Consider the following 11,077-nt stretch of genomic DNA (forward strand, 5'->3'; position numbering starts at 1 on the left):
TCCACTAGAGTATTCTGGGTTACATACAACTGCCACACACACACACACACCGCCCTGTGTCCCCGCCACACCACAGGGAACCTGGCCAGATACTGTGACCGATCTGTTTAGTGTACGATAACCTCACAAGGATGTAAGTTGCTATTGGCTACAAAGAAGGACGCTGTTAGACTCGGAAATTGTGCTGTTTACAGCGAGTGTTAACAAGGTAAAGCTACAAGTCTGCACAACATTCACACGATGATATCATGTGTGTACCGGGTGATAACTAGCGCACTGATGTCACAAGCATCCGCAGGTAAACAACTCCTGAGATGTCGCTTATAATCTCACCAACACCGACAAGTTCCTTCCCCCTGGATGACGGGTGATTTGAGATACTACGCGAGGCTGGTTTGTGTGTCAGTACAATTATCACTGACTGTACTTATTTTGACAGCTTAGCCTGTGCTTGTATATTTGAATGCTGAGGTCACTGGTTCTCTGAGACGGCGGAGGCCCAGCTTGTAAGCCTCCAGCCTTGCTCTACACGTTAGTCGTGATTTATCCTTCACTGTAACGTAGCGATGCTCAGGGGTTCCACTGCGACAGAAACCAATCAGCCTGGAATCGTTCCCCGCACAAAATACTCATACTCCGGCTTGGAAATCGGGCTGGTACCTCGGGAAGAGTGTGAGCCGAGTGTATGGTTTTAGTGTATGATAGTATGTCCTCGAACATAATTGATGTATGTGTATGTCCTCGAACATAATCGAGGACTAATGTAATCTTTCAGTACATATACCCTGAGTAGGATACACCACAGGGTGAATATACACCGAAGAGCAGGATACACTCCAGGGTGAATATACAGGGTGAATATAAGAGAGGAGAGAGGGTTCGAGTGGAGTTCCACAAGGGGCGGTTACAGACACATATCCTGTTTCTAATATATGTCAGCGACCTGACAGAGAAAACTGGCTCCATTTCAATATTTTCAGATGTAAAATTAGCGAGACTGTCAGGACCGATAGAGATTGTGATACCTTCTGAACGGAGCTGGACTCATTCCATGAAGGTCTCAAAAATGCCAGCAAAAATTTATCCCAGCCACATGCAAAGTTATGATGATTGGAATTCCTGTACAACATAATAGGATAAAAAAAAACAGATTCATGCATCAAAGAAGAGAAAATGGGAAAGGGGAGGAGGGGGGTAGACTTATCTACCAAATCTAATGCCAGAAATATACATTACCAGGATAACTTCATCAGTATGTGTAATAGTGGTCAATGTCCGTGCCTTTTCCAGAAACATTTTCCAGAAAAATGGAATCCCAAACCCTATACACATACACATAGTGAAACCGACTCTTAAATAAATGTTCTCGACATGGAACCCCTCGAATGAAAAAAAAAAGTCAATTCAAAACTAGAAAAGTTTCTACACTATATTTCTCTAGTCCGTTAGATTTGCATATTAAAGTTTCAGTTGGGTACCATTTAGGTACCCACGAGATTCTTTCTCATTTTGAGTGTTTATGGTGTGGTCGGTAGGACAACGGGCTCGTACTTTTAAGGCCCGAGTTTGAATCTCACATGGTCCTAATTCGATCCCCCCCCCCCCACAACCACACACACACACACACACACACACACACACACACACACACACACACACACACACACACACACACACACACACACACACACACACACATATATATACATATATAAATATATATATGATAATATTAGTGTTCAGTGAGAAACCACAAGGTCTCCTCTGAATACTTTTTATTTTCTTCTCCGACGCTATGGGTCCCCACATTGGCACCAGAGGTGGTATATATATATATATATATATATATATATATATATATATATATATATATATATATATATATATATATATATATATATATATATATATATATATATAGATATATATATATATATATATATATATATATATATATATATATATATACACATACATATATATATGGGGCTATGAGAGCACAGAGGCTCCCAGTTGTCCAGATTATCGACCACAACAATGTACAATGCATCACGGGCCGGTCTGTAAGATAAACACACCGCTGGACATTTGCTTAATTAAAGAAGCAGAGAACACGGCGATCAATATACTCAGCAAACACGACTAAAAATTCGACCTCTCACCCTCCTCTCAGTCTCTGTTCCTGTCTCGTTCCTTTCCATCCTTCCCTCTATACTTCCCTCCCTTCCTCTACTACCCTCCTTATGTCTCTCTCTCTCTCTCTAATGGCTTCATATTTATGGTGATGAAACCACAACTCAACAGATGGAGAAGCGATCCGTTCTGGACCATTATCAAGTCGATTATTTTTATTATTATTATTATTATTATTATTATTATTATTATTATTATTATTATTATTATTATTATTATTATTATTATTATTATTATTTTTATTATTATTATTATTTCGAAAAATCGTCATGCTCTTCAATGGTCTGGACTGCTCCATGTGCTCCTATAAATATTGGTGTCGAACTTATTTTCGCTTCTGTAGTGACGGTGGCCTGTTGATAGTACATCCTTGGAGCAACTATTATTTTTTTTTCAAACCAAGACATCACCATAATTAAAAACCAACCTATATTTGAACTAAGATTCCTCTAGGGGTGATCTGGGTTACCCCCCTAGAGGGGATTTTGGCCCTAATAAGGGGGGAGGGGGCTTAGGCAAGTGTATATCACATTATCCGAATTCTATAAACCAGAAAATACCACCCTAAAAAAAAAATCTGATATGTGTTCAGAGGTTCAGAAATTTTGGTTTGTGTTGGGCCTAAGGCCTCTGGGAATTTATTTAGGCTGTAACACTATAACTTACAACCAACCAGCAAGTATGTTGACCAGACCACACACTAGAAGGTGAAGGGACGACGACGACGTTTCGGTCCGTCCTGGACCATTCTCTTGACTCACAATGGACTTGAGAATGGTCCAGGACGGACCGAAACGTCGTCGTCCTTTCACCTTTTAGTGTGTGGTCTGGTTAACATACTTTAGCCACGTTATTGTGACTCATCGCCTGCACAAGCAGCAAGTATACTTTAACCTCGAACATAATCGAGGACTAATGTAAACTTTCAGTCCATATACCCTGAGTAGGGTATACCACAGAGGTGAATATACACTGAGACGCAAGACACACCACAGGGGGTGAATATACACCACAGGGGGTGAATATACACCACAGGGGGTGAATATACACCACAGGGGGTGAATATACACCACAGGATGCCCCTACCCAGGAGAGAAGCCTGTCCACCAGCCGACGTGAGGACGCTGGCGGCAAGGAACAGGGCGGTGCAAAAAAAAAAAAACAGAAACAAAGGGGTAAGAGCAACGGGGCGGGGGGGGGGGGGGGGGGACGCACCCCTTTGGAATCAAAATTCAGCGTCCCTGTCAGGACCTGCCCGACGAGGCAGCAGCAGCAGTCGGAGTGCCGAAGCAGAGTCAACAGCGCAGCTCTTCTTGTTTCGTCAGCAAATACAAGATGCTTATATTATGCCAGGGATAATAATGATGGGCAAACGTTGCAAATTGCAGGAGGAATCAGCTGTGTTTGCCGCCGGCTCCTGCCTCCGGCCCGCCCTGAATGCCCACCCCGCCCGCCGTTTTTTTTCCTTCCACCCGGCCAATGTAGCTGATGATGTTTGTCCAAGTGACTATAATTCACTTCAATATCTTTATGCAAAACTTTATCGATGTCTTATCCTTGTTGAGTTTAATAGTGTTTGGTTAAGAACTTAATACGGGGGATTTGGGAGGAGATGTGTCAAGACCATAAGGGATCTTGTTCTCATTTTCAGTCTTCAATGATATTTCGTCTTGATCAAGTTTTGCCTCGTCTTCCCCCATCCCTGTTGTGTAATAGATTAATATCAGTTCGCCCCTTCAACTCTTTATTTTTGTTATATGGTTTTTTGTTAAGCATTTCTGGGCGTGTTTTGTTGGTCCTACATTTCTGAAGAGGGGGGAGGTTTATTTTTTTTATGCAGACAGCCAGAGATCTCGTTTGGGAAGTGCATACATGTTGACGCAGGAAGGTGGATGGGTGTTTGTTTTGTCTCAGATATTCCCCCCCCACAAGTAACAGATATAGAAGGGAAGTTATTCCTGCATCGAAAGTATGAACTATTTTGTAAGGTTTTTCCTTCATCACAAGAAGCATACATCTTCACACACACACACACACACACACACACACACACACACACACACACACACACACACACACACACACACACACACACACACACACACACACACACACACACACTCAAAACACAGGGCCGGTGGCTGTGTGGACAGCACGCTTGATACGTAATTATATGGGAGTGTTATATGCCAGTCGGAGTCGGACCCAGTGCCACACATCAAGAAAAATCGGCATGTATAGCCCTCAGTGCGATTTTCAAAATCAAGTCTTAAATGAAGGTTGAATTTATCGGAGGCATATTAAGCAGTTCAATGTTTCGTTATATTGAATTTTCTGAGAGAAAGAGAGAGAGAGAGAGAGAGAGAGAGAGAAGAGAGAGAGAGAGAGAGAGAGAGAGAGAGAGAGAGAGAGAGAGAGAGAGAGAGAGAGAGAGAGAGAGAGAGAGAGAGAGAGAGAGAGAGAGACGGAAGGAAGGAGAAGAGGAAAAGAAATGCTGGGTCAGAAGGAAGAGGAGTGGGGAGACAGAAAGAGAGGGGACGGGTTTACAGGAGCAGATTAGGAGGAAGATTTGAGAAAGGTGAAGAAAGAGCAGGAATAGGGAGAATATTGAGGGTTGAGTGGGGAGAAAGATGGAGAGGGTGTGGAGGGGTGACAAGGTGAGCGGGGAAGAGAGGAGGGAAAGAGAGGGGGGAATGAGAGGAGGAAGAGAAGGGGATAGGGAAAGAGAGAGCTGACAAGAAAGGGAAGGGGAGGAGAGACCTAAATTTGCCTAACCATTTGTAACTTTTGTTTGTATGTTTTGCATCATTTTTTTCACAACATTCGAATGACTAAGAATTTACCCAATCTAAGCAATAATTTTCATTAACAGTATATGTAATAATCAAACGAAATACTCTCATAATTATTTTTGTACAAAACAACAAATTTAGAATATTGCGAACAAACCTAATTTTTAAATATAAAGCGTCAGTAGGAATACAATAGCAACACTAAATATTTTACAAGCAGAAGGTGAACTTAATAATGCCAGGAGACGTGATACTTAGCAGTTTCCAGTAGTTACTGAGCGGAAAATCCCCCAAACCTAAATTTAACACGAAGTCTTTTTCTGCTAAATTTAGCAAGGTTGAGGAGTGTGGCGGAGGGGATTTGAAGAGCGACAAGGAAACCGCCGCTGCATCCATTACCTTTACTTGTTTATTGTAATTGAGAGCGTGTCGAGGCCGGAGGAGGAGGAGGAGGAGAAGGAGAATGGAGAGAGAGAGAGAGAGAGAGAGAGAGAGAGAGAGAGAGAGAGAGAGAGAGAGAGAGAGAGAGAGAGAGAGAGAGAGAGAGAGAGAGAGAGAGAGAGAGAGAGAGAGAGAGAGAGAGAGAGAGAGAGAGAGAGAGGGGCATATAGATAGAAGACAGACACAAAGAAAGACTGACAGACAGATAAGAGATAAAAACGTTAACGTAACACGGGGATGTTTCTAATACTTCTTAAAGTGAATTTTAACTTTATCATAACTTATCATCATCAGTGTTTATGATCGCTAGATATAGCTACTTGGTCACTCATTCTCAATTCATTTTTTGAGGCACTTAAAACACTTAACCAGGCTTTTGTTGCTACCGCTGATGTTGCTACCGCTGATGTTGCTACCGCTGATGTTGCTACTGCTGATGTTGCTACTGCTGATGTTGCTACTGCTGCTGCTACTGCTGCTGCTGCTGCTGCTGCTGCTACCTTCTCCTGGAACCTGGTCACAAACCCCCACTTCCTCTGAATGTGGTCACAACCCCCCCACCCCTCTCTCTTGGGCACTCCTCCAGCGCAAAGTCTCAGATCTTAAGCTTTGCAACATTGCAAGGCGTGACGTCTCCTGCGTCAGTGTTGAATAATAAAAGTTAGAGAGGAGAAAAATCCTCGTTGGTACAATATTTGTCCCGAGGTTGTTCCTCTGGACAGGCAAACAATTAAGATATTTTCAGAGTTCCAAACATGACGGATTTTACCAGTCATGTGTTTGGGCAATGTCAGATGACGAGCTCCTCCGGTGCATAAATACAACAAAAAAAAAACAATAATTCACACATTTTTTTGTTTTAAGATCCATTGCAGTCGCAAAAACAGTTTCAGAAAACTTTTATATTTAAGCAATATATATATACATTTAAGATATATACATAATACCAGATCCCATATTACGCTCTTCAGTCTTCTTAAGGCAATATCATCATCTTCGTCTCGCTTCCCACAGATGACGCTGAATGAGCAAACTAGTCGACATCTGCGCCGGCATCTGCGCAGTGAAGGATCTACTCGACGGATCAGCGCGGCAAATCTGCGCACCATAGGTTTTCAAGTGTCAGGTAATCCCCCCAACCACAGAGAGAGATTTAGGGTACTCGAAAATTTAGATGCCATTCTCCCTTGCTGCTGGTCTGTCAACTTATCTGTGGTCTCAGAAGGAGGTCGGTAACGCCCTTCTTGCATTCGGAGCAACGCAGCCACAGGCAATCTGTTGAGTGTGTTGCGTGCGTTGGAGAGTAGCTGAGTCCTGGTTGGCTGAAGGAATAAGTATGGAGGTTTCGTATGTAAATATTTTGGTTGATATTCGTTTCAAAAACAGCGTAGCGTAGCGTTTGTGTGTGTGTTCGTGTGTGTGTGTGTGTGTGTGTGTGTGTGTGTGTGTGTTCGTGTGTGTGTGTGTGTGTGTGTGTGTGTGTGTGTGTGTGTGTGTGTGTGTGTGTGTGTGTGTGTGTGTGTGTGTGTGTGTGTGTGTGTGTTCGTGTGTGTGTGTGTGTGTGTGTGTGTGTGTGTGTGTGTGTGTGTGTGTGTGTGTGTGTGTGTGTGTGTACTTCCCGATTTGTACTCACCTATTTGTGCTTGCGGGAGTTGAGCTCTGGCTCTTTGATCCCGCCTCTCAACCGTCAATTCAACAGGTGTACAGGTTCCTGAGCCTATTGGGCTCTATCATATCTACACTTGAAACTGTGTATGGAGTCAGCCTCCACCACATCACTTCCTAATGCATTCCATTTGTCAATCACTCTGACACTAAAAAAGTTCTTTCTAATATTTCTGTGGCTCATTTGGGTACTCAGTTTTCACCTGTGTCCCCTAGTGCGTGTGCCGCCTTGTGTTAAATAGCCTGTCTTTATCAACCCTGTCGATTCCCTTGAGAATCTTGAATGTGGTGATCATGTCCCCCGTAACTCTTCTGTCTTCCAACGAAGTGAGGTTTAATTCCCGTAGTCTCTCCTCGTAGCTCATACCTCTCAGCTCGGGTACTAGTCTGGTGGCAAACCTTTGAACCTTTTCCAGTTTAGTCTTATGCTTGACTAGATATGGACTCCATGCTGGAGCCACATACTCCAGGATTGGTCTGACATATGTGATATATAATGTTCTGAAAGATTCCTTACACAAGTTTCTAAAGGCCGTTCTTATGTTAGCCAACCTGGCATATGCCGCTGATGTTATCCTCTTGATATGAGCTTCAGGGGACGGGTCTGGTGTGATAACAACACCCAGGTCTTTCTCTCTATCTTACTCCTGAAGTATTTCATCTCCCAAATGATACCTTGTATCTGGTCTCCTGCTTCCTACCCCTATTTTCATTACATTACATTTGCTTGGGTTAAACTCTAACAACCATTTTTTCGACCATTCCTGCAGCTTGTCCAGGTTTTCTTGAAGCCTCAAGCTGTCCTCCTCTGTTTTAATGCTTCTCATAATTTTGGCGTCGTCAGCAAACATTGAGAGGAATGAGTGTATACCCTCTGGGAGATTATTTACGTATCAGAAACAGGATAGGTCCGAGTACAGAGCCCTGTGGGACTCCACTGGTGACTTCACTTCCTTTTGCTTAGGTACTACCTTATCCACTGGAGCGCCCTACCAGTTACTCCTGCCTGTTTCTCCAGCTTATGCATCCTTTTATGGGGTACTGGGTCAAAGGCTTTCCGACAGTCCAAAAAAATGCAGTCGGCCCGTCCTTCTCCTTCTTGCTTAATCTTTGTCACCTGATCGTAGAGTTCTATTAAACCTGTAAGGCAAGATTTACCCTCCCTGAACCCATGTTGATGGGTTGTCACGAAGTCTCTTCTCTCCAGATGTGTTACTAGGTTTTTCTCACAATCTTCCCCATCACCTTGCATGGTATACAAGTTAAGGACACTGGCCTGTAGTTCAGTGCCTCTTGTCTGTCAATCTTTTAGTATATTGGGACTACATTAGCCGTCTTCCATATTTCTGGTAGGTCTCCCGTTTCCAGTGACCTACTATACACTATGGAGAGTGGCAAACAAAGTGCTCCTGCACACTCTTTCAATACCCATGGTGAGATTCCGTCCGGCCCAACAGCTTTTCTCACGTTCAGCTCCAATAGGTGCTTCTTTGACCTATCTCTTGTAATTTCGAACCTTTCCAAGGTCGCCTGGTTTGCTGCCACCTCTCCTAGCGCCGTGACTTCTCCTTGTTCTCTTGTAAAGACCTCCTGGAACCTATTGTTGAGTTCCTCACACATCTCTTTGTCATTCTCTATTGTACCTGCGGGCCGCTCCAAGCAACAGCTTAGTGGACCAAACTCTCACAAGTCAAGCCTGGCCTCATGCCGGGCTTGAGGAGTAGAAGAACTCCCAGAATCCCATCAACCAGGTATCAACCAGGTACCTGTCCTCACCCATCTTAAGTTTCATCACCTGCTCCTTCACTGTTGTCTTCCTCCTGATGTGACTGTGTAGTAGTTTTGGTTCGGTCTTGGCTTTCTTAGCTATATCATTTTCATACCTTTTCTCAGCTGCTCTTCTCACACTAACATACTCGTTTCTGGTTCTCTGGTATCTCTCTCTACTTTCTGGTGTTCTGTTATTACGGAAGTTCCTCCATGCCCTTTTATTCAGCTCCTTTGCTTTCATACATGCCCTATTAAACCACGGATTCTTCTTTTGCTTCTCAGCTTGTGTGTGTGTGTGTGTGTGTGTGTGTGTGTGTGTGTGTGTGTGTGTGTGTGTGTGTGTGTGTGTGTGTGTGTGTGTGTGTGTGTGTGTGTGTGTGTGTATGCGTGCGCGCGCGCAGCTATGGCCAACACACACATGAACGCCACTCAGGAACACATACGCACACAACAACGCCACACACGCACACATAAAAAAATGACACACGCAACAATGACACGCATACTCACACAATAAAAGACACACAGCAATGACACACACACAATGACACACATGTACACCCGCACGACAATGAGACACATGAGCAAACAATGGCAAACACACACACATACACACACCTGTGGGGCCTGGTAGCCTGGTGTGGGACCTGGTAGCCTGGTGGATAGCCCGCAGGACTCGTAATTCTGTGGCGCGGGTTCGATTCCCGCACCAGGCAGAAACAAATGGGCAAAGTTTCTTTCACCCTGAATGTCCCTGTTACCTAGCAGTAAATAAGTACCTAGGAGTTAGTCAGCTGTCACGGGCTGCTTTCTGGTGTGTGTGTGTGTGTGTGTGTGGAGAGAAAAAAATAGTTAGTAAACAGTTGATTGACAGTTGAGAGGCGGGCCGAAAGAGCAAAGCTCAACACCCGCAAACACAAGTAGGTGAATACTAGGTGAATTCACACACACACACACACACACACGCAAGCCAATACGTGCTCACACACGCAACACAAAAGTTATCCTCGCCACTTGCTTGTGGTTCACCACAGTCGCTCCACCCTACTATGGCTGCCTCTCTCTCTCTCTCTCTCTATCCCCACCATCATCAACCACCCCTTCCCCCACCACCCTCAGCCACCACCCGCCCGAGGTAACAGCACGACCTTGAGTGTGTGTACAACGTGGATACAAAGTCATTTGGTGTATCCAGCGTAGTGTACACACACACAGCCAAGCTACACTCTGCCTTCAAGAGCAGGGTACACTGCGAATGCCATATCGAAAAAAAAAGATTGCAAAGGGTCCACAGGTGTGCCACGGGAAGTTTATTACAAGATCGAAGGTTGGAGAAATGTTCACGCGTTAAAGAAAATCGTAAAAATATATTTAGCAAGTACGATTATTTTGTGATAAAAGGCCCCTCACCCTTTCCCCCCACCACTTGGTAACTCCGAGTGTCAGTCTTCAGTCACCTGTTGTCCGGATCCGGTGAGTTATTTCGTGTGAATTTGCACAAGTTTGCATTCGTTTTTATTTTGTTTTAGTCTGTCATTTTAGCGGTTGAACTTTTAACTGCAGTCTCTCTACTCGTTTTCTTTCTTAATGATAAAGTCTCTCCTTATAATATTAAAGTGTGCCCTTACAATTTTAGTGTCTTATCCTGTGTGCTGTGAGTTGAAAATAGTTAAAAATTTCTGTTCTACAGGTTTCAAAATGCTCCTTACTCTGCAGGCTTCTAAATGTTCTTTACTCTTCAGGTTTCTAAATGTTCTTTACTCTACAGGATTCTAAATCCTCGTGACTGTACTGTTTCCTAAGTTCCCTGTGTGTGTACTTACCAACCAATCTCTACGGAGGGTAATGAGATCTATAGCTCTTAATTTATGCCCCGCCTACTAGCCTTGTACCTGCTGCGTTTCGATTTAACTATTCTAACTTTCAATTGCTTTGTCGAATCGGGCCTTAAAGTTGTGGATGGAGGTGGCTTCCACAACTTTTTCTTTTAAAGCTTTCCACTTGCTAACTACCCGTACAGGGAACGAGTACTTTCTAACGTCCCTTCGGCTTATTTAGACTCCAGTTTCCACCTGTGTTCTAATATACTGCTTTCTCTCAATTTAAAGAAGCTATCTTTCCCCCACGTGTTTATGTACTATTTGTATTTACTATTTGCAGAATCAAGATATGAGCTCCTGGACCCCGCCTTTCTAACCAAACTGTTTTTCCTCTAA

This window comes from Procambarus clarkii, chromosome 18 (genome assembly GCF_040958095.1).
Source record: "Procambarus clarkii isolate CNS0578487 chromosome 18, FALCON_Pclarkii_2.0, whole genome shotgun sequence".
Taxonomy (NCBI): Eukaryota; Metazoa; Arthropoda; class Malacostraca; order Decapoda; family Cambaridae; genus Procambarus; species Procambarus clarkii.